General features: G+C 44.6%; 1 protein-coding gene across 10 annotated transcripts in view; it reads right to left on the bottom strand.

Annotated features, from left to right (window-relative positions):
- znf438 (zinc finger protein 438) overlaps positions 1-21,021 on the bottom strand; it is a 49,305-nt gene extending 28,284 nt beyond the window's left edge. For 7 of the 10 annotated variants that reach the window (XR_007960418.1, XR_007960419.1, XR_007960421.1 and 4 more), the window contains exons 1-3: positions 20,642-21,021; positions 19,450-19,539; positions 5,386-5,462 (exon numbers count right to left, since the gene is read on the bottom strand). The gene's annotated coding sequence lies outside the window, so the exon portion shown is untranslated. Of the gene's footprint in view, positions 1-5,385; positions 5,463-19,449; positions 19,540-20,624 lie in introns of all 10 variants that reach the window. The other 3 variants (XR_007960425.1, XM_052054996.1, XM_052054995.1) reach the window with 3 other exon arrangements.
- Between the last annotated feature and the right edge of the window lie 946 nt (positions 21,022-21,967).

Below are 21,967 nucleotides of genomic sequence, written 5' to 3'. Positions count from 1 at the left end.
TGATGGGGAGATGTAGTTGTGAAATAGGTTCCTTCTTCCCCTGGGGATTTCTGAAGCTCAAAGTCACATCTAATGAGACTTTTGGTTTTCCACACTATTGTTTCATTTTGCTCTCGTCTCAAGCGGTCTTCCCTTGACCAGCTCCAAATTTTATAGCCGTGGTTTATGGGGCGTCTGCTGTACAATAACACAGCAAAGCGTTGGAATACGTGTATTGAAACACCTAAAACAAAACCGTGTGGCCCCCCCAAAAAAGGGTCTGACTATTTTACAAAGTCAACAATGAGCAGAAGACTGGAGTGTTGGTATCAACTTGTAAGGCACAAGATCCGGCCCACACCTTCATTTTGTGGGGCCTGCAAAGGCAAATCATGTGGGTCCTTTTTCTTTCAAATTAGCTTCACTTTTAAGAAAAATTGCTGGCTGGTATTCTAATTTTAAAACGAGCTATCCATGTGACAATATAATGCCGATCTTACACTTAAAGGGGCTCAAACGTGAGAGAGGAAAATACATGTGGAAGTCACAGCTTCCACTCAATCTGCCAATGGATTTTAAACGCTATTAGGTTTAATCTGACTGGGGTCATAAGTCAGGGCTAGGATGATGCAGAAAACCTGTTTTTTTTGTCGGGAATGCAGGGGACAGAGGGAAAGGGGAGACAGATTAACAGGTGAAGCCAGAGGGGTGAGAGGTGAGGAACGTATGTTTATGCATGGAAGAGGTCAGGGTTGAATAAGAGGGCAGTGTGTGAGCAGACGGCGCATTAAGTGAGCATATAAATTAAAAAAAAGAACATTTGGCTGGCTTGCTAAAACAGAGTTGGGACGCATGCAAAAATGTAGCCCCTGCAAGAAAAATAAGATGCCAGACAAAACTGGATTCAGTCATTAGTGATGTTGAGCCAGGTTAAAGTTGTGCTTAAGAGATGTGGAAAGTGCTGCGTCTTCCGCAGTGCATTTTTTTTTCCAAGAGTGCCTTAAAAAAAAAGCCATTATAGCTCAAATTCGGTACAATCAATCATTTTGTGGAGACACACTCAAGCTGTCTCGGCACTAAATGCCCTTGATTACTTTACAAATATATTTCAGAGCTTGCGAAATTCTTGTCAGTTCTGAAGTCCCGTTTCAATGATCAATGTATCTATTATGCTTATCCCAAGGAAAATAAAAATAAAAACCAAAATGCTGGCATGTTACAGTCAAGTTTCCAAAGATTGACAGCAGGAAAAAAAAGACATGCATACCCGTCGCTCTTTTTTATTTATAATTTTTTTCAACAGAACTTGTATTCTGAGGAGAGGACAGCAGAGAGCATAGTTGTGAGGTTTGTTATCTCCTCGGTAAGGGTAAAGCAGCACTCATCTGGGACTCAAAGACGGGGCCGAGAGATGGAGCTGGTCTGGAATGAACTGCGTGTCCATGTTTGTGTGCGGGAGGGGTAAAAACACAGCAGAGGCCAAACTCCCCCAGGTTTTGGCGCAGATGAAAGGCCAGGATCTAGGCTAGATAAGAGGGCGGATCATGGGGGGTCGGGGCCAGCCGGCTGTGAGAAGCCATGTCTAGCAGTCGTCTTTCACAATCCTCTTCCTCCATGCAAACATGTGAGTGAGGTTCATGCATGTGAAGCTTTCTGACAGTTGTCTTTTTAGGTCAAACTGTTCATTTTATCGAGTGTTATCTATGCTAGATAGTTGTTGGATGCCCCCCCCCCCCCCCCCCCCATACACACACACGGTATGCAAAACTGCTCAATCACTGTTGGGCGAAAACGGTCTTCAACTTTAGCTCCATGTAAAACTGCATGTGTGTGCGCGCGCGTGTAGAAGCGATAAACTCTCTCGTGTCCAGAGCAGGCGCAGTGATGGGGAAAATAAAAACTCGTTGTTTGCAGAGGTCCTCGGTTCGTCCCATGGCTCATGCCGGATGAAACGGCACACACCAATCGTGATTTGATAGCATCCAGCTGCTTATTTTGTCTTTTCCGTTGGACAACAATGAAAGGTGCTGCTCTCTCTCACGGCACCATATGGCGGCATGCATGGCGTGCACAAACAAACACACAGCCATATGTCATCCGCTGTGTCACCTGAGCGAATCAATGCACGGGAGAAATCCATTCCAATTAGGAGCATGCCGATTTAGCCTGCGTGTGGATGAACTGAATCGATAAAGAGACCCCACTGCGAACCCGCTATTCCTCATACGGGATTCAACTGACTTGAATGAACTTAACCCCACCTTTTTTGGGCCTCAAACACACACACAAAAATGTTGCTTATTGATGTGAGTAAGTAACCTTTGACTCACTCTTCGGCAAAGCTGGATTTCCTCCGCAGTATGTAAGTTCACAAATCAAACAAAATGAGGATACTTGGGAGAGTGCGCATATACAATTAATACGGCAAAAGGTGGTGAGTGGCATCAATGTGGAGGAAAGGTGACAGCGGTGCGTCCAAGGGCATGTCTAGAAATGCTTGTTCGTGGTCTCAAGTGTTAACACCCTATCCCTCCCCAGGCAGCCAGACTGCCTTAGTCATCCAGACTTCGCAACGCTAAACCTTTACCTGACCTTTCCTTACGCGGTGACATTTGGACTCGTTCGAATCGGTCAAACAGCACTAAAGAGTGTGGAAAGAAAAACGGAAGGGAGGTACATGGAAAAAAAAATAACAAATTCAAGATGAAGAGAAGTTGACGGAGAGCTATCGCCAGCAACAGGAGGTGTCCAAATTCATAACAAATGGGTTGGATCACATATGCTAATAGAGGGCGGGGGTGTGACATTCTTGCTCTCTCTCTTGCTTTATTCTTTCAGGATAACTGTTTTTGTATTTGTATTTTTTTTAATTCTTTGTTGGCAACCTTACTCCTGACAAAACGGAAGCGTACAGGCTCAGCCGAGGGCTTGAGCTTTATGTCGGGATGTGGTCATGCATGTGTGTTCACATTCGATATTCCGTGCGACGAAAGAGGCCCGTTATCTCAAAATCTGGTTGAAATCAGGACTTCGCAACCTTCGTCTTCAAAGGTGATCAAGAACGAGAACATTTGATTGTGCCTCATCTAGTTGCAGCGAATCTGATCAAAAGAATTCCATTGATATAATGACACTGTGTTACAGATCTGAGTCTGGCACGTCACGTTGCTCATGATACAAAAAGCATCTGAACTGGGGGATGCGTGGGGGGCGGGGGCAGTTGCTCTTTCTCCCAAACCCACCACTAAACCCCTTAAAATACATCAAGATTTTGCATGTTCCTCTCAAAAACCAAAAGGCTGAAACGTTGGATGTCGCCGTCATATTTAAACATTACAATAGTTGAGAGTTTTGTTCATATTATTAACCCTGTCGGGGGGGAAAAGGGGACGTCGGTGCAACCTCAACTGGGACACAAACACCTTGATGATCACTCGACTCAGTGGGACAAATTCAATGGGGAATCCGAGAGGAAGGAAGATGCCATCATGCTAATTTTAGGCCCGTTGCATTTCATGATGAAACACTGGAAAAGGCGGAGAGAAGCAGGAAAAGTTTGGCGCATCTCATTTTGGACTTTTTTTTTTCTTTCCTTTTGCATCGCGTCATTCTTCGTATCATTATCTCATGCATCCGATATGAAAGAGAGTCTCATAGCGCTTTGATTTTCAGAATCATTCATCCCTCTCTTCCTCCTCGCCTCTCTCTCTCCTCAGCTTTCTGGTTCCAACGATTTCTTTCATTCTCCCCCCCCCCACCCCTTCTCCCAGTACCTGAGTAAATAAACAGCGTTATGTGGATGCTAATTACGGCTGGTTCAGGGACCGATGGACCCAGAGATAGATAAACAGCAAGGTAGGAAGAAGGACAAATGAGAGGCGGAGGTGAGGGGCTAGGGGGAATGCACCTCAAGGGCAACCCGAAACAGACACAAATCACTGACGCAGTGTCGGCCACGCAAGCGCGGCTTTGAGCTTTTTAACCCGACTCGTGACTGCGAGGAAAAATGTGGACGCGAGGTCTCGAAGGACTTCAAATGGAGTGAAGTACCAACCAGAGAAGCGCCACATGTTTGCGGTTCAGCTTGAGAGACAAATGGGAATGTTGTAAAACTTCCTTTAATTACATCTGCTCCTCCAGACATGGTGTAAGATCAAAAGAAAAAGCAGATGATCCCTCCAGTTCTCCCGTTGAGGTGAGACTGGGCTCCTTTGCAACACAAGAGGCACTTCTGGGCTCCGTTGAGTTCACAAAGCGACGTGACTCAAAGCAAATCAAACATTCAAAGTCTCTAAGGCCAATCTTGGCAACAGCATCATCTTCTGAAGAAGTGCATGAATGACCTGCTTGGCCTAAATTGTGACTCATGTTAAAATTTAGAATGTTTGATATTTCTGACCGTTCCGAGGTCTCTTACAAGTACGAATGGGAAACGGATCAAACAATGAAGAGACACACATATCATGTTTTGATGATTACTTGGATGTAAGTTGATCGGAAGGATATCATCGAAAAGGGGACATCGATTTATACAATTATTTGAAGGAAAACTCACGTTGTGAGTTGGGATCCTCGAGTGGCCGCCCACCCGTCCGGACTGAAATGGCACGAATGAAAATGTTTTGTGAGCTGCTTATTTCTGAAAATATGGACAGGTTGTTAGCGAAATTGGAGGAGACTCTCAACATCAAAGACAAGCGTGTCCATAAAATTTGCCGTTGCCGTTAATTAAAAAGGATGTGAGCACTCTAATGACGGAAGGCAAAGTTAACCGATGCGAGAGACCAGGTAGAAAAGATGGAGAATGCACAAGGTAGATTCATTTGTAGCTAAAGGACACGGCCGACACATCACGGAAGCACTGATTTGTGCCCCCCCCCCCTCCCTAAATGTTATCCTGAGAGGTTTCTTGATTAAAAGAAATCTTATGATCCCAGATTAGGACTAGATTGGTAATGACAGGTGCAGGAGAAACCTTAATGTTACAAAGACTTGCGTAAGCTTTTAATCTTGTGTTCAATCCACCGCAAACACCGACAGAGAAACAAAGTAGAAAGGGAAAGGTAGGAAGGATCACAATGTCTAAAGGATTGCAGAGGAGAGGGAAAATCGAAAAAAAAATGTGATGGGTGGATAGATGAGCTATTTTTATAATGAGGTCAGTGTGAGCTATGGGATTTTTTTTTTCCTCTTGGGAATTACACACACATCCATACACAAGCCGTAGTGATGTATCCTGCTGTGCGTGTCTACCTCCATCAACAGAAGAAATTGGCAGAGGTAGGATGATGCAACTGCGCAATACATTTTTAACAATGCCCTCTACGTAAATCGAGTAAAATAACAATTCCGACCCTGTAGTTGAGGCTATTTATTCAAAATCGGATTTAACTCATCGAAGATTACCTATTTGGTGATTTCCCTCGTCATTAGGTGGATCCTGGGTTGTTGTCCTTCCCCCCCTCCACCTCGCCGCAATCCTCCTGCAAAGAGATCAAGTATTTCACCTTTAGATTAAATATGCAAAGAGAAAGTAGCAAAAACTAATGTATCCGGGTCAACGGCGATGGAATGATCAGGTACGAACGGAAACTAGCTCACAAGCGCTTACACTACGACACAAAGTTATGTCCTTCCTGATCAATGTAATTAGCCCAAATGCCCGACTGCATTCGCGACAATAATGTAAATGAACAATTCTGTAACGGATGCGCGACGCAGCACACGCGTCGGCTCTCCCGCAAGCATTCAACAAATGTTCCCTCGCGGTGTGTTTGGCTGCGAAAATAGTGAAATGCGACGACGACAAAGGTGAAAGATCTCTCAAGCGATCTCAAGTGTAAAGAGTAACACGGTGAGGCGACGAGTACATTCTCGGCAGGGACATGATTCACACGTGGCTTTGCACACATGCAGACACACTCCATTTAACAGAACGAGCGCTCGTTTAGCCAACAGTGTCTCGGCAGGCAGGCTGTCCACTCAGTCAGATCCATCCATATTAAATAAATAAGGAGCGCGCTTGTGTGTAAATTATTCATTTAACACGCCTTATCCTCCTCCAACAACCTTGTTAGAGCAACTCCGGAGTGGAAAGGGAGGGGGACGCGGGGAGGGGGGCGGCAGAAAACGACGACGAGGCCGACACTGTGGCTCATGAGCGACTCAGCAGAACCTGTGGTGCATCTCTAAGCTCTCTGGGCGTTCAGTCATAAGAGAGCTAATTCGGCCTGACACCTCCTTTGTTTCAAGCAGAAAAGAGCTGCGCTCACACAGCAACACACGTGCGGAAGGCCACACAATTGAGCTCACACCGGCATGCGCACACTTGAACAGAAAGAGCACGAGAAATGAATTTTTACTGCATATTCATAGAATAATCATTCTACTTGTCTGGATGAATTATTGAAGAAAGGGAGAGCGGCACACGCGACGGAGTAATGCGCTGGATGCTTCCCTGTGCCGCCTGAAATGAGATCAGAAGGGACAGGAAGTCATCAACGTGTCACGAACTGATGCTAACAAGCCGCAAAGTTCTTTACACACTCATATTTTACCTGTACAGAGTGAAAAATAGAAACAATAAAATGCTCAATGATTCTAAGAGTTTTTTCTGACCTTCCCTGTATCGGTCAGCCAGCCCTCAATATGACATTGGCATCAAAAACTGGTTTGGGACATTGAGACACTTGTCTGCACCATTAAAAATATTGTTTGAAAAACGGTTTCTTTTGGCTATTGTGGATTATGAAAATTTTGTTTAAGGCCATCAAAGTACATCTGCTTAATAATAATAATAATAATAATAATATATTTAATATTTCCAAAGTGAACGTACAGGTTCGCTTTTTTTTACTTTGATCATGATGACATCCACCAATCCCATTTAACTCATTCAGTACCAGCCAATTCTAAACCAAGTATGAAAAGACGTTTAAAAACGTCTTTGGGAGTGAATGAGTTAATGACTGGCGATACAGATTCTGTGCTGAAGTCCATGTTTGGGCAAAAAAAAAAAATCCATTTTTTTCTTAATGCAAAGGAGAAAGAAGAAAAATAAAACAGGTGTCCCACAGTGGGGCAAGAGTGCAATCTAAATATACTGGGGCCACATGAAAACATTGTCTATTCCGGGCCCTGGCGGAAAAATTACAGCCCTGCTCGTTCTACTCTAGCATTAAACCTCAATTAGCTCACCGCTTCGCCAATGATGCCATTGCAGTGGGAGTCAATAGTCCTGAAAGTAAGGCTTACTTTTCTTTCAAATGACAAATGCTTGTGTCTGAGCCACTTCAAACTTTCAATTTTTCTCCACTGTGGTTCCACAGACGAGAAAGGTTCACCCCGGGTAGGGGTGTGGGGGATGTTCTTCAAATGTGTCTTGAAAAAACAAAAACACCGGAGTTTGTGGTCAGGTTTGGCTAAATTTACCAGGACTGGTAATACGATCATGACAGGGCTTTTCCAAGAAGAAGAACGGTCAGTGAGCAAAGACAAAAATAAACAAAAACTGTTTGCCTTCTAGTAACCTGACAGAAGAATGCCCGGTGGGACACAAAACTGTAATAGTAGGGTTGAAACTTGAAATTACTGGTAAAGGTGCTTCAGCCGGCAGTCTCTATACGGCGAACAAAGGAAGAGGCGACATCAACACGCTCGTTCAAGGTGGCACCTCCTACCTTTCCTTTTCTCCCTGTAAATTATTTATTGCCGCTCACAGCAACTTCTCACCCAAAGACCGAAAGCGGGATCATTCTCATATCTTCAAAGAGAAATCGGTTAGCGTGTGTGTGTGTGTGTGTGTGCATGCGCTTGTTTTTTTTTTTTTTCTCCAACCACCCAGTGGCTTGACAAAACTTCTCCATCACGACTCACAGGTGAGACGCAACGGGTTGAGGGGCCATTTTCTCAGAAAGTAGAACAGAATATATATATATTTTTTCCCTGAGCCAGGCATGGCCAAAAACTTTGAGACGATGTAGGTTTGGGGAGGGTGAGATCAAAAGCCCGCAAAGTTTCTGGTGAGCGAATCCAATCAGCCGAGAGGGCCAAGGAGAGGAGGAGAGACAAGTACTTCCCTTTTAAATTGATCCCACTGAGACCCTCAAGGTTCTCCTCGCAGGACTTGCAGAAAAGCGCTAAAATTCCGGCCCCACAGATCTGATGAGGAACTGGGAGGAGAGGGAGAGAGAAGAAAGACTGTTTTGCGTGTGGGGGAAGGATGGGGGGGGCACAGAAAGAACAGAGAGGTGTGAGGGAGAGATGCCAGTTATGGCAGATCAAGAGAGGTGAGCTAGACAAGAGGGTGGGCCCATTTGCCGAGGAGGGGGGGGGCATCGATGCATCAATGTGTTCCAGCAAAGAGCCAGTGTCAAGAGTACGGGTGGTATCAGCTGTCAAACCACCGGGCGCCCATATGAAGATGTGCTCACCCAATTGCGAGTGTATCTTTATTCTGCCCAAGTCTTGGCAGCGGGGGACGTTGGATCATTTCAAGCTGGCCTGAGATCAGACCCTGGACCAAGATGGTGTCGTGTTTGGCTCTCAATGGAACGAGCACTATCAGAGCAACCCAGAGACTCTGCGGGCTGCCAAACTCACGACCGACTTACCGTTCGCCAACGTGTGCACAAAATACACACAGTCAAAGTGTAGATGTACGCCTTGTCGGTCACCTCCATCTTTTTTTTTTTTGGGGGGGGGGGCGCTATATTTCTGGCATAAATGAGAAAATCAGACCGCGTAATTGTATGCTTAGGCTGGCAAGTTTTTAAACATAGTTCCTTTGAAGCTTATTGAGCTGTTTGAGTAATCAAGAAAAGTACGACGGACCTCATTCAGGTGACCATATTGATGAAGCAATATATTTAATCAACAGGGGAGGGGGAATTGGCAGCCTTAGGCAAATTCATAACCAGGACGCAGTTGGCACAAAACCATTTGTGGTGGGGCGGCGTGGTGCGGCCAATTCATTGCTGTCTTCAGAAGACCAAGCTGTCCATCCCATCAAACAGCCCTCCCTGCCCCCACCCACTGTGAGTGTGGCCCCGTTTGACCCGGGGCAAGACGTCGGGAACCACACTTTAAAAAGCACAATTTCAGAACAGGAATGTTACTCGGCTTGCAGCTCAAATAAACCGAGAGGGGAATGGGACAACATAACAACCGAACAAAGCAGGCTAAGCTTTTCCACCTTCACCAACTTGGTCAACCCAGTTAAGCCCAGGACAGCCACGCGTACAGCATGCTAACGGTCCACGAGATGACGGGAATCCAGCACTGTTGTCAAACATCTACAAAGTGTTTTTCAACACAGCGGTCGAAATCCTCCGCCACAATTTCCTCTACAATCCACTTGTAGTACAGCTTCATAAAATACGAGGCGAAAGCGTCGTCGGATCATTCGTCTTGTCTGTGAAGCGCATTGACCGACCCGATGATGCTGACATCTCTTTAACACGGAGAGGGGGGGGGGGGGGGGGGTGAGGGTGTTTGGTCTCCCCTTCAGTCGCTTGTGGGCGGCAGAGCCTGGAAATGATTAGGCCTGGGAGGGCAATTAGCCCGAGCATCGCTGGGCTAAATATAGTCCAGCTTGGCCGTGCTCTGCTCCTGGGTCATGTCCACAATGCGGCCTCCACGCACATATGTTAGCACAATCTGGATTGTTTCATGACTGATGCGAAGGCTCCGCTGGCTGACTCCGACGAGATAACATAACTCAGCTGTCGATCAGGTGTCTCGTGAGGCCAGGAGTGGGAACAAACCCTAAAAGGAAACGTTTCCCTTATGCTCTATAACTAAGGCTTAATATCGTGGAATCCGATGTCGACTATTTCATTTTTCCATCAGACGGCATTGCGCAATTTCATCAACAATGTCATGTTTGGGATAGACTTTCCCAGTCTTGCAGAGACACTTAGCAGAACGCAAAGAACGAACGTGTCTCATCTCAGAGCCTCCTGCCCCCTTTCCGTGCCGGTATCTCCTGCCCCTGTGAGAAAAAAATGTCGATTGTAGCCTTAAAAACAGGAGGTTCGCCCACTTGTTCACCTGGGACAGCTGTTGGATAGCAGAGGCAAACCAAGAAGGTTATAAGAGCCTGGGAATGTTTAACATCTAGAAAGCAATCAGAACATAGCCACTGCTCAGGGAATTGGACAGGAAATATGGAGAGTAACCCTTTCCTGCCTGAAAGGAAAGACAAGAGGAAGTCATTTAGGCCATGACAAACATGCAAACCGAAAAGTGAGCCTGTTAACGGTTCATCTCTGCAAATTGAATACCGACGTGACCGATTCGCATCAAAACATACAGTGCGGTGAAAAAGTATTTGTCTCACATATTCATTGTCGTTCTTCAGGCATAGTGTTTTCTTGTATACTGAATTAAAAGCACAAATCAGGGGCCAGGGACGACATTTTATTAATTTTTTTGTCCACAGATCATATTTATGATGTAATACCGGCAAGCAGAGATGCCAAACTCTCTGCTGTCAGAATTTAAATCAAAGCGCCCTCGGGCTGACACTGCTAGCGTTATGGCTCGTCGGTTAGCTCGCATTAGCAACAAAGCTAGCGGCAAGCTGATGTTTGCGAAGGCATCCAATGGTGCACTCACCTACCACAATCGAATGACTGATCTGTGAGTGCGCATTTTTTGGATACCTGATGATCTTTTATGTTTGCTACGGTGGCTTGACTGAATCTATCCCCCACCCCCACCCCCCTGACACAGGATGGACCTTTCCCCAGTCACAAGAAAAATAGAGAAATTCCACCGTCCTGAACTGTGGCTGCTGACAACAAGCCTTCTCTTCCTCAAATCGGCTTATGTGGCAAGACTTTCGTGTGTGCATAGGTGATAGGAAGTTTCGTTTCCGTCCACTGTTCCGCCTTGCTGCTTTATTTTACCGTCTCTTCACTTTTTAAGGCACATCGAAAGCATTTTGCTTTACTTCTAATGAAAAAGTGAGGGTTTGTGGGAACCACTGTGAGGATCATCCCTAATAATAAGATACGCAATAAAATACACAGGTTTGCAACAACAAGAGTGTTTGACTCTTTTAACCGCTAAATTCAAATCTTTTTGCACACTAAATTCATATGCAGTGATATTTCTGCAGCCCGTACCACCAAAATAAGAGACACATCCATCCATTCATCACATGGTGAGGTTACTGCACCCAGTCAGTGCGTGTTGATCAGTGTCCTCCTGAAGAAACCGTTTCCTATCTTTCATTTGCCACAAAAGAAATGAGATCATGTGGTGTGCCTTACAGTCAGTCTCGCCCCGGCAAGATCGATCTATGCCTTGGAGTGACATTATTTATTGAAATAAGTTAAAATATGTATAGTGGATGCATTATGAACACAGCTTCTGTTGGAGCAACGTTGGCTGCAGCTCGACTTAACATTGGCTCGCTCGTTCTTCACAGATGGTCCCTTGTGAGACGCGCGGGGAGGATAACAGAGGAATGGGTCTGAAGGCTTTCATTTACGCCCGTCGTGACCGGAAGGGTCCTTTTGACGGCCTATTTTAATGTACAGACAGTTTACGGTCCATCCTGGAGCAGAGATTTGGACGTAATGAGCTGATTCACGGGTGAAGCATTGGTCTATCCGAAGTCCCTCTGCATTTGCTGAGAGGGATCCTCAACAATCTCTCCCATCCTCTTTCCCATTTTCAAAAGCGCTTGTAACTGATTTGCACCTCTGCCTTTGCTGAAGGTGGGATTCCTTCTTCCCCCCCATCAAATATCAGCAAAGCCCAGAGAGCTCCAGCTATGGGTTTCCACTGCCAGAGGAAAGCATAGCAGAACCTGGCTTTCTTTCCTACGGTCCTTATGTCTATGCAGTAGACTTGAAATCACACGGACGCATGCCCCAGATTTATGTTAAGTGAAAGAGTCAAGGAGGTAGGTAATGAAATGGCTCCCTCATTCCGCATGCCTGAGCTTTGATGTACGGATTCAACATTTTGCTAATCCCCAAAAAATACATTTAAATGGCTAATGATAAAACAATATAAATTGTTTTGTAGACTTTCAAGTCCAACAACGCCGGTCAATTGTACCTGATGACTTCAATACTGAAGCATTGTCTGATCAGACGTGACACATTCAAACAGGTTGTGCGCAACATGAACACGAAGTAGGCGTCTTGGCACCGAGGCTGGCTTGAGAAGAACACGTTGCGATCGAGGAGGGAGAAGGTCCAGCTGAGGCAGCTGCTTGCGATTACTCTCACCCCCACTCTCTGGCAGGAAATGAGCAATCATTTAGTACTGACAGGTACATGCTGAACCACTGCTATCTCTGCTCTGAACCAACCAAATAATGAATTACAGCAGTTTAGTGTTAACCTTAAGCCTCTCAAGTATCGATGCTAGGTTCGGCGGTTTATAGCTTTTCAGGTGCAAAAGAGTGTGGTTTTCTGAGCAGGGCGACTCGTGAAGCGATGTGGCCCTTAAACGATAGATGGACTACGCCTGCAGTTTGCTACAGAGTATATCAGAATCCTTGTCTGCAATTGTGAAGTGGGATCAAAGTTGGGGGGAGAGAAAAATAGCTCTTTTTAAATCTGACTCAAACATGCGAGGTGCTTTTCTGGTGATGAAAAGCAGCAATTCAGAGAGGCCTCTGGCGAGTTGCAGAGGGCTTAGTGGGCCGAGTTGGATCTGGAGTGTAGCCGCGGACCTGCTTGATTGCACTGCAAAGTAACACGGCCAGAAGAAGGCGGAGGTAGTAACTAGGGCCCGACCTACATGGACTTTTTTTTTTCCCTAGGCCCATGTTGATTGCGATATTTGGCAGAGTCTAATTCTGATGACCGATTGACTAAATTTGTGAAAAATTATGTTTGCCAGATACGAATGGCAAAGAAACAAATAAAAACGATTACAAATCTAACTCAGATATGTGGAATGTAGGAATTAGTCGGAGCCCTGTGCATGTTTGAGTCACGTAAATAGAGTGACTTTGTACAATGGTGACACAACCTTTGAATTCACACCCCCCCCCCCCGAAAAAAGAGGAAGGCCACACGTTACAGTCAGTGCTGTGTGCTGATAAACACAAACGGCTTTGAATCATCCCTCCTTTTTTTTCTCTCCAATTGTTCCTATTCCATTACTGGAAGGAAGTGGTGATTCTGTTTCGTTCAGGACTGTTGGGGTTGGTACCCCCAATGGGAGGGTGCCCAGCATATCTGTTGCATACCAAATTACAAATTTTACACAATTGAATTGAACCGTACTGTTTTGTAGATTCAGAACTAAAACCGGGTTGAACAATTTTGAGAAAAAAAAAGTATTGCGATTTTGCCCCCGACACTGCAACTGCATATACACATTTGAAAGAGGGTCTTGACAGTTCTTCCCATTGCCTCTCCACCGGCGTACGTCATGAGACGCACATAATCTGGCTGTAATCCGTGGTGTGATTTTGCCTGAGCAGTCAAATTTGAATTTTATCACATTGCGATCGTTTCGCAAATGTAATGAATCGCGGACAGGAACTCGTAAACAAGCGGCGGGCTCTGTTGTTCAGCCTCTGACAGTCCTCTACAAACATCTCTGTTGTGCAGCCCCAGATGTCTCATTACTGCAAAACAAGCAGCGGGATGAGCCACATAGAAGCCACCGGCCCTCAACGATGCCTCCTTTTCAATTAGAGAAGATTATCCCAGGCAGAGCGGCTCTTCCCGTGCAGTGATATGCTAGCTTGCCTCACCCAGGACGGCAATGTGTCATGTGGAGGATGAATTTAGCGAGTTGCGGAATGAAAGGCGATTTGCACGAGAGGAGTTGTAGCCCCACACGAGCGCACAACAAGCTTAATAGCAAGAGGTTGCCCCGGCATCTATAAAGTTTACAACCTATGAGAATACATAGGCAGAGACACGGTTACACACTGACTACTGCTCATAAATTAAAGCGATAGCATCCCACAATTCCTGACAATATACGGTAGCTTTACTTAGCGGGCATTCATCAATTCACAAACCGAAGCCCAGGGAATTTCTGCCGAGCCATGCGTTAGCTAACGCAGGTCGATGCATTCATCCTTCCAGGACCAAACGGAATACCGCTGCCCTCATGCCACACTGCCTGCATCTCTCCACCATTGTCATAATCATCAGCAAAACTAACAACAAGCTCATAAAACAGTGAGAACAAATCTGTCCCCACCCCTCCTAAAAAAAAAAAAAAAACACATTTCTTCACATATCTGAAACACGATCAGTTTGTTGTGCAACCAAAGAAGTCTTGAAATAGAAATTGCAGCTGCAAAGCAGCGAAGCTCGCTGCCTGACACTCACTCTGCATAACTTTCCAGAGCGTCTGTGCCATAGCTGGAGCAACTCCACTGACCATGGGCGTCTGTGGTTAAATCGTGCTCGTCTGCAGGCCCCGATGAGGCAGGCGGGCTCCACTACTGCTGACACGGGAGGACCCTTGCAGGGGAACGACTGAGTAATGGCAGGGTAACGTGATCCAGGACTCGTAGGGAGTGGGCGCAACCGTGACGCCTAAATCATAGCTGCGTGGGAAGGAGAACGGGACACGCGCAGAATGCGTACGCTCGACGGATATGTAGGAAGATGAGAGGCCGAGGAGACAAAGGGTGGGGTAATGAAAGAAATTAACAGGGGGGCAGTTTATTTTGGAAACCGCCCCGTAGCGCGGCATGGAATGGACGCCGCCATTCATGAATGCACTGCGCCTCTTGAAGTGGGAGGACCCTCAGAGGAATGACAGGGTGTGGCTTAAGGGTTCATATTTTATAAGACCGTCTCAGACAGAAGAAACATGTCTCGCATGTTAACCGATTTCTTGAGCCAATGCGGTTAGGATCGCCGCTTGCTGTCGTGGGGATTCCGGTTCAAGACCCTCCATCCCCAACATCCTTCGGACATACGGCTGTGGTGTCCTCGAGCAAGACATCGACACTCCATACCCCCGGCCGCCCGGGCTCTTAATATGATTTATTATTAATAAACGCCACTATGCATGTCAAAAGCAGAGGCAACATTTTGTGTATGTGCGCCAACATAACAATTCTGCCGGTCCTCCTCCTCCTAATTGAAAGATTTGGCCCAGAAGTCATCCAAAGTGCCGCTCTTCATTCATATTGTAAATTTCTATTGCATTTTTCTTAAGAAATGAATGGAAGTGAATATCATCGATTTCAAGGTCACTTTGAAGAAATCATGAAATCTTAATTGTCCCGGAATAGACTCTGAGACACAACACAAAGTGCTTCAACACACACACAACACACAGAAACGAAACACAATTAGAGCATGAATTACTTTCCATTTAAAAGATAATAAAACTGGTGCGATGATATAGTTTGAGGTAATATCTTGCTCAAGGGCAAGTTTTGAAAGAAGGGCGAAACGCTGTTCTGTTAACCAAAAGCATTTCACAGAAGCTGTCATGAAATTGACTTGTTGAATGACAGAGCAAGGCGTAAAGAAGCGCCCCGATATCGAAAGTTTATCATTTGCTGTCCGATATCATTCCACCTTAAAGCAACTAAGTCTTCGCTGAGAAACAATTAAACAATTTAGCCTGACTATTCCTGAGCCACAAACTCATTTTTCCACCCACCATATGGTCGTCATACAATATTTAGACTTGAGATGCACTTTCCTTGTTCTTCAACCATCCGCTCTTGACGTATTTGGGCAGCACTTACTCGACAAAACACGGATGAGCACACGAGTATAAAAGAGAAAAGATGCTTTTTTAAAAGAAAAAAGCCAACTTCAACCATTTTGGCCAATTGGATTAGAGCAGCAATGCCCAAAATTCTTTCCCCCCTGCTGCCAGGTGGGGTGACACAGTACATATATATTCGGGCTGTCGAAATGAATGCGTCAATGCACATAGCCTTTATTTGGAATGCTCTGCAATTGGGGACGCAAGTAGACGCGGACACTTTGGAATTTAGCCTTGAGAACTGCACTGCGGCCAATCTACACAACTTGTCTAAAGAGCCAATTGGACTGCCAAGCACCGCCACCTCTTCCCATCTTCAAAGGGGGAGCGCACCAAGTCAACTCCTGGTTCGCAGTTAGCGCTGAGCTAGGTTGCTACGGCGACTAGGGCTAGGGAGTGGAGAGCACATGCCCGTCCCGTGTCTTGGAGTGACTTTGCTCTTGGGCTGTGACGTATTTCAATGAGCATCTCTATGACGTAGTAGCTCACGTGTGCACGTAATATCCGCTTATGCGTTGTCTGTATCGCTTAGCCTCACTAGCATAGGCCTTTTTTTTTTTAATTTCTTGGCCCCATAGCCAGAAAGCTGCGTCACAATGAACATTTATTGTGCTTCCCAAAATAAAGCAAAAGTACTAACAAGTGCTCCCCATCTTGAGGTCAAAAAGTTGAAATTACTGCTCGCTTTCTTGTGCAAAAAATGACCTTTAAATCACTGTTGTTGAAAAAGGGCAAGACTTTTTTTTTAACTATTATCAGTTCTTTGCTGAATAATTAGACTGCTTTTTCAAAGCACGGTGATGAGTGGTGCCTGAAAGTACAGCGAGTGTGAGCGCGCGCTATATCGTAACATGATCATTGGATTGAGCGGAAACGCGAGGCATTAATCTAAGTTTCCTTTGCCTGCTTCCACCCTCCTCATCTTGCCACATGAGAAACCACAGTGGAACTGCTCAGAAGCCAAAGTCAACATTGCAACCGGCCCAATGGCGTGGACTTTGTTTACAGGAGGTGCCATGTTTACATGCCAACCGCTTACTCATGTTGGGAGGGATGAAAAATACGACAATGTTCCTCCTCCCATCGAGCCATTGTCTGTGACGCACCTCGAGAAGTGTGAGCGATTTGCCACGGTTGGCGTGATAAACGAGGCTGTCACAGTCCAACTGTGACCGACTCCTCCAAAGAAGCTGAGCGCTGCACTGGGCCTGTGAAAACTCTTAAAAAAACGTGTCAGCTAACCAATTTTCCAAGTGAGCAGTAAGCTGCTTTGAAACGAACTAGAAAGCCAGCATCTAATTGTACGCATATTTTACAGATTATGATGTATTTTTACTGACTTATATACCGGAAATGCGCTCAGTACAGAGTTACGGATAGTTTGTAAACGCTTCCATTTGTATATAAACACGACTCAAGCAACAGACTATGGTACTTGCATTTTTTTTGTTTTGTTTTGTATCAGGAAACAATACACTCTGAATGATGAATTGCAGTAGATTGACACAAGACCCCAGTCCCAAAGCTCAACAGGAAAAAAAAATTAGTCGGGGCAAGTGAAGGGTAAATGCACGCTAGCCTTTTGGGGGCAACGTGCGATGACAGCTAGACATTTGAAATGGCAACAGCTCAGAAAAAAGAAAAAAGTGCAGGTCTTGAAGGGGTGCGAAATGAAAACTTCCTGCAAGAGTTGCAGCATGTGGGGGATTTGCTGACCTTTACAGCTCGTTATAATGTGACAAAACCTGGCTTCCTGGCAATGGTGAAAATAATATTTTGTACCTGGAAAGGAAAACCGAAACCCCCCTCTGGAATATACGCCACAGTGAGCTATTTCCAGTTTCAGTATGTTGGCCCTGCTTGGAGGGGGATTTCTCCTTCAGCTTCTCCTCCCCATGACACAGCTTCGATTTATCACAGCTGATCATGAACATCGAAGATACATTTCAACTATCGCTGGCATGCGAATGCACAACAAACATTCAAACAAAATAAGTATGCTAGTCCTGGCAAGAATTGGAAACTAAACGTTTTTGGGGTTTTTTTGGACTCACTGATTGTGAGAAACATCCGTACTGACATACTGCAAGCTCACAGTTGCCAACCGTGGCTGATCAGGCAGAAAGCTTCCAGTCAGCAATCGATTGGGAAACGGATACAGCAGCCGGGCTGTTCCACAAAATCATTTGTTTCACATGTTTATCTGGAAACGCGGCAACAAAAACGGAAAAAGGCAGAGACTTCAAAAGACAAACTTGCACGGTGATCGAACACATTTTCTGTCTTTAACATCAAGGTGGGCCCAACAAATCAACAACGGGACAGAGTGAGCAGAAACGTGACAATCTGACAAGTAGCCAGTCAATATTTTTTTGCATGCGCATCAAACGGGTTTACTCGTATTCTTGCACACACGCAGAGGTTACATTCGGCCTCTATTTTGAAGCCAAAACTGGTCGTCAAAATTCTGAACTCAAGCCAAATTGGGCAACTGCCAGTTAATCACTCAAAACAAATTGCTCTTATTACAGCACGCTGTACTATTCGATTGAAAAGAAGCACATTTATTAACACTACCACGTCACATTTCTCTTCATAAACTACCAGCGTGATGAATTCGCCATCAGAGTCCTCTTCATTAAAGCTACATGTACGTTCACTAATTATAGGGGCAACCGCCCCCCCACCCCTAAAAAAAAAACCTCACTTTATGTCACTTCATTCTAAGACTTGATTGTTGAGTCAATAAACGCGCCAGCTTGCTAAATACACATTACATGAGCAGGATTAATGTTTAACATTTGCAAACCTTTACAAAGAAGTTGAAAGATTCATCCAAACCAACCAGCACAGGTATATCCAAAGTCTAGCCCATGGATCCGTCACACACACACTTTTTTTTTTTTGTTGTAATTTCTAACCAGTCCACGACGTCCATACAGGGTGTTTTTCTATTTCATTTCAGGTATCTTTTGGAAAGACCTGTGTCCATCGTAAGCTTAGTTTTTGTCATCTTATCATTTCCTCGGCCACGGCTTGCCAATTGACATCGGGACGGCACTGCAAAACTGACTGGAGGCTTTTCTTCAGTATGTCGAGTATCATAATCTTCCATTTCAAGTAGCGCTGGGTGTGATATGGCTGAAAAGTGTATCGTGATATAAGCAATTAATACTGGATCGATTTATATTGATCATTTATATTTTTTTCAAACTAAACAAAATACGAAAAAAAAAGGATTGCTGGGTTTTTCCTGGTGCAAATCGAGTCATACGTGGTGCCATCCTGACCATGCGCCATAACGTGCATGTAGTCTGTAAATTCAACCGACTCACTTTCTTTTACAGGAAACATACTTTAGGTTAAGAGCTGCAATAAGAATATGAATTATCATGCCAAAGCATTCGTTTATTACAACTTGCATAGGAGAATGATGGACTCATCGCTGGTGAGGTGGGGGCACTTTTGTGGACAAGCACTCTGTGGTCCATGTCAACTTATTTCCACACGCTGGGGTTGAGTCAGAGATTTAGCTTTGACCTTTTCTGTAATGGATTTGGGTTATTAAATTAATCGTCACAGGCCTACCAGAATGTATGATAGGCAGCAAACTCTGTAAAGTGCATCATTTGCTCCACTTCTCACCTGTGCCACGACCCCATTTATGAAGCATATCACTTCATACACAATTGACCAGTCACGTGTCATCCTTGATATATGGCAGAAAGGATTCACAAACGTACATACCAGTTTTCGTAAAACTTGGGCCTCACAATCCATCAATGCAACCCCACTCATGTAGGGCACCTTTTCAGCGCTTCGGTCCTGAAAGTCTCCCTGTAAAAAAGTGAAAACGATTTCAGAAATACAGACACTGAATGTATTTTTTCCACAGTGTCACGAGTAGCGCAACCTGAATTGGACCTCAAAGCAACCGAATTAATGCTCAGTTTTGACAGCTTTGGTAGTGAATAATTTATAGAAGCTTTTGTGGTTTTCTAATAACACCAAAAAAGTTTCTTCTTTTTAAAGAGGCTGTTTTGTTGTGACGCAAGTAGTTGACTAATATTACACGAGTAAATTGTGAGATTGTTTTTTAAAAATAATGCTACGTTTTTTAATGAACCCATTGCCCTGCAGTATAATAATAAAGGTAGCGGGCAGATTTGATTGAAAATCAAGATATGAAAGCTTGCAGTGGCAAAAGGGCAAGTGTTATGAATGTTTGTATTTCTGAATACATGAATTGAAACAAACATCACTGCCTGGTTGAAATTTGCTTCACTAGTTTTTCGTAATCTTGCTCGAAGTGCAATAAATCAATTAAATGAAAACACATTGCACTGCTCTGTTGGAGGAATGGCTACTGATATGTTGACTTAATGTGTGTGCATTGTAAAATCTATTGTATTTGTAAACAAGGGGGACGGACTGTTTTCATCAAAGTCTGTAAACAACAACAAACCCTAAGACCGAATCAGCACTGGAGAGACAACAAGGACGAGTTCTACGCACGAGATTCACTGCATCCTTAAACGGCGATCAATTTCTGCAGATCACTTTGAGGTTGTTGGTGACATTTGCTTGCTGCTGGAAGCCTAACTTAGTGACGGTGGTCTGCGTAGCATTGCCGTAGGCTTAGCACGGGCCTGCGCTGCACTAACTGTACACAAACTGACAGATGTTACGATAGCGTTCACCATCGCGCAAGTTGGTGCATGTGCATATGTACGTCAGTCGTCTTGTAGTGCATGTTGTTGTTTCTCAACTTTGACTGTGTTATACAAAGAGTAAACGATGACTTCATGCAGACATTCGAGCTACATGACCAGCTATGGTGACTGACAACAGTTCAAATTCAGCCCTGCTGGGATCCGTTGACGTGACTCAAAGCAGCACGCTCCATTTAACTGTTGCATTACCTCGAATGGTGTCTCACCTGGATCTCCAGAGAGCTGGAGGCTCCACTTTCACTCTAGAGACGAGGTCATTTTCGAAAATACTCTGCAAAATCGTCGATTCTCATTTCTGTTTCGCTGCAGCCATGTTGGGCCAAACCATCAATTAGATCACATGGGGGTGCTGCCACATATGCAGGAGATAATTATCATCTGTTATTCTATGTATTAAATCGGCTCATATACATTTTAAGAAGAAGATTAAAAATTAATATTATCTAGATCGATTATTTTTGCTTGAGACCGGTCAAAGAAAGCTGCTTTATAGACATGTTTGAGGTTATTATACCTCCCATGGGAAGAAATGGTACAGCCCACCTGTCTGATAGGCTGCAGCCAAGAGCTCAGCCTGGGAGTAAACTAGTGTCACAGTATTTTAGTGATGGGAATTCCGGCTCCTTTTGGAGAGTCGGCTCTTTTGGATCGGCTCCCTAAAAAGAACCGGCTCTTTCGGCTCCCAAATGGCTCCCAATGGCTCCTCAGTTTTTTTGTTGCTTAAATTAATTTACTACCAAAAATAACGTAATATTATGTGTAAAATGAATTACTAATGCAAAAAATAGAGAGTATATCAAATATTTATTTATACTCAACATGGAGTACAACATGGAGTGCTACAAAAATAAAAACAAAGTACAAAGACCCACCTCAAAACAAGGTCAACAAAAAGTTCCAATCTCTGAATATTTATATTTATAAGCTTTTAACTGTTTACAGTAAAACAACAAGTAAGCATTGAATACAACACAACACATTATACCTTAAAATTTGTAAAACAAAAAGAAAAAAGCAGCATCCAGGTAAAAGTTTTAATATGTCTTTAGTGAAGATTGGCATTAAGAAAAACCAAGTGCCTCAGCTTTGAGGGGTTGATCCTGTTTCTCCTTTCTGTTAACATTTGCCCTGTTTTGGAAAAGATTCTTTCTGAGGGCACAGATGTTGCGACAACACACAGCCTCCGTGTCATCACATGTGTAAGACGTGGGTACAGTGAATCCTTGGCCTCCCACCAGCTCAAAGGCTCTGCACTTCTCTGGAAAAGGGGCTCCTCAAGATAGGATCTCACTTCCAGAATTGCATCTGATGAAGGATTCCGTCTTGTAGTGCTTCCAGTTACTCGTTCTTCAAAGAACCTCCAAACAGCAGATGCTTGTGGCTCTTCTTGTTGTTGCTCTGCTCCCTCTTCGCCTCCTGGCAGTGCAGTTGTCTGGCTGGCTCTTGCTGCTGCTGCAGTTATTCTTTGAAGAGCTTCATCAACCGCTCTATTGTCAGTGAAGGCCAGCTTCTTGAATCTTGGGTCAAGAATG

This window comes from Hippocampus zosterae, chromosome 20 (genome assembly GCF_025434085.1).
Source record: "Hippocampus zosterae strain Florida chromosome 20, ASM2543408v3, whole genome shotgun sequence".
NCBI classification, from domain to species: domain Eukaryota; kingdom Metazoa; phylum Chordata; class Actinopteri; order Syngnathiformes; family Syngnathidae; genus Hippocampus; species Hippocampus zosterae.
This window is presented reverse-complemented; position numbering and strand designations above follow the sequence as displayed.